This window comes from Ranitomeya variabilis, chromosome 6, assembly GCF_051348905.1.
Source record: "Ranitomeya variabilis isolate aRanVar5 chromosome 6, aRanVar5.hap1, whole genome shotgun sequence".
Taxonomy (NCBI): Eukaryota; Metazoa; Chordata; class Amphibia; order Anura; family Dendrobatidae; genus Ranitomeya; species Ranitomeya variabilis.
In genome coordinates, this window is record NC_135237.1 from 462955805 (window position 1) to 462958320 (window position 2516).

The 2516-nt window shown below is 46.2% G+C and overlaps 1 long non-coding RNA gene across 1 annotated transcript; it reads left to right on the forward strand.

Moving 5' to 3' along the window:
* The first annotated feature begins 1333 nt into the window (after positions 1-1333).
* On the forward strand, positions 1334-2131 carry LOC143781278 (uncharacterized). The gene is made up of 3 exons (XR_013216642.1): positions 1334-1677; positions 1834-1990; positions 2111-2131. It is a non-coding gene; the product is annotated as an uncharacterized LOC143781278 (long non-coding RNA).
* The last annotated feature ends 385 nt before the right edge of the window (positions 2132-2516 follow it).

Genomic DNA, 2516 nt, shown 5'->3' on the forward strand with positions numbered 1-2516 from the left:
TTCGTTTACCTGGCATGTATGTGTGTATATATATACATTGTATGTTTTTCCCGTTTACAGGTTTTTAGACATATGTGACATAACGCAGCCTTCCCTGTACCTTCCTTTCGTTGTGTTCATTAAGCCGATTGTAACATCATACTACCCCGCTTATGGCATTTACTCGGTAGTATTTGGGGTATTTATGTTGTAAGCATATACTCATATATACGTACATCTACCGGGGTTTGCCTTTGATAGGCTTTTTGCATATTGCGGCTCACAGCTAGGTACTTATCTTTGATTCATGCCTAGTACATTGGCCTGGGTGCGCATGCGCGGCCTCTGGTTGCCTTGCTTCCCGGTCCGTGCGGCGTCTTTCTGCCTCGCGCAGGCGCGATGGGACTAAGTCCCACCGCGTCTGCGCGATGCTTGAGGCCGTTCCGGACGTGGGGCGGGGTGCCATGACCGCGCATGCGCCGCAACTATGGCCATGATTGGCAGAATCTCTACACGTGATTACTCACGTGGTATTGACCCGGTACTATTTGAGAGGTCCTGTAATGGTCTGGGGCATTCCCCTTGAGAAAGCTAAAGCACCCGCGCCAGCGAAACGCGCGTCGGGGGTCCTGTTGGACTGAATCCTACCCGGTATACGCCACCTCTGCATCTTTCCGGTAAGCGCCTGTCTGGTTGCCAGTATTCTTAGTGTGGGGGATGAATTTGTGTCTCCCAGGGCTAACCTTATGTATATGGGCGGCTGCCTTCTTACTACTAGTGGATAAGTTACATTCCTATTCAGGTGGTGGCTTATACTGGTGGGGACTCACTCTATTCTTACCATCCTTTTTATATTGCTATTATACTTGTATGTACCAACCTTTGTATGACTAATAAATTATATTTGTAGTATTTGCTTTCTCCGTTTTACTCCTTTTTTCTATGATTATTATGGAGTTTGTTTGTCCTTGGGACTTTGGGTTTTTCTGGCACGATTCAGTGTTCTAAATTTCCCAGATAATATGTTGCCTAGTTCTGTTCTAATTTATGTCCTAATTTCTGCCATTTCTTTCTTTCTACATGCATCAGAATGTCTTCTTCGGATTCTTCATCTGGTGAGGAGTTTCGTCCAGGACAGTCGGAAGTGGAGCATGTCAGTGAGGTGAGTATTTGCCTCGTCAGATTGGTAAGTATTCACTGTCACATCGACACATGTGACAATTTGATTTTTTCTTTTTTTAGGGCTCTTCTACTGCGGCAGAGACAGGGCAGGAGCAGCGGACTCAAGGTACGGTGGAAAGACGGCAGCGGGTACGTATAGAAGGCTAACTGTCCTCAGTGTAATATTCTTGAATCTTCCTTTCTTTCCACTCGTATTTCTTTACTTTTTTCTTCTGGAATCCTTTGGTATGTTGACTTTCCTATTCATGCCATTTGTCAGCATCTTTTTTCTTTCTTTTCCTTATTTAATTGAGCAAACTGTAATGACTTTCTTTAATTTTTAGGTTTCACAACGGGAGGATGATCTTATTGAGAATGACCTCCTTATCACCCTGGTCCAGGAGCGAGTCCTGTTGTGGGACACCCGGGATCCACTGCACTCGAACAACATCACGATCCGGCGGTTATGGAATGAGGTGGCCCAAGTGATGTGGGATGGCTGGGACAATGCCCCGACACGGGTCCGAACTGCATTTGGTAAGTATTGCACTGCAGTGTGAAGTAGCAGAGACCTTGGCCGTGCTCACTCGACTGTGTGTGATGAAAGAAGCTCTCAAGAGTTTCTCTCATCACACACAGTTGTGTGAGCACGGCCAAAAGTCCTTTTTCTGACCACAATTTTTTTTTTAACAGTATCCAAAGTCAAAACACGTTGGCGTTCGATGAAGGACCGCTTCAACAAGGACCTGCGTCAAGAGAGCCATGTTCCCAGTGGTTCAGGAGCAAGGATCAGACGCTACAAATACCATCGAGTTCTGTCATTTTTAAGACCGGTCCTTGCCCACAGAACGTAAGTATTTATCACGTGCATTAGGTTGTATTGTATTGCCATAATCTGTATTTTTACATTCCACAGGATTTTGAGTCTGGTAAATTTTTGATAGTAATTTTCTTTTTCCTTTTTTCACAGCACATACAGCATTACTGTTGGCCCATGTTCTGGAGCGGTCCTTCATCCGACAGCCACGGACCCATCCCAGCCATCCAGCAGCGCAGCAGCAAGTGGGCCTTCCACACTAACTGGAGACCAGGGAGCTGGTTCATCAGGTCTTCCCCTTTTGCAGTCCTCTTCCACTGACCCCTTTTTTTTTGGGCTCCTCCCGGCAATGGCAGAGGGCTTCGGACAGGTCACTCATGCCCGAGTTTTTGCACTTGAGCTCGGTTTTACATGACGCAATCAAGGCTTTGGGTGACCGAATGGATGTTTCACATAACCTCTTGAATGCACGTATCCAGGAGGTCAGCAAAAGCCTTGATCAAGTGAAAGCCGACCTCCAGAGGCCAGCACATAATTTTTTTAATCAAATTGAGCAGGG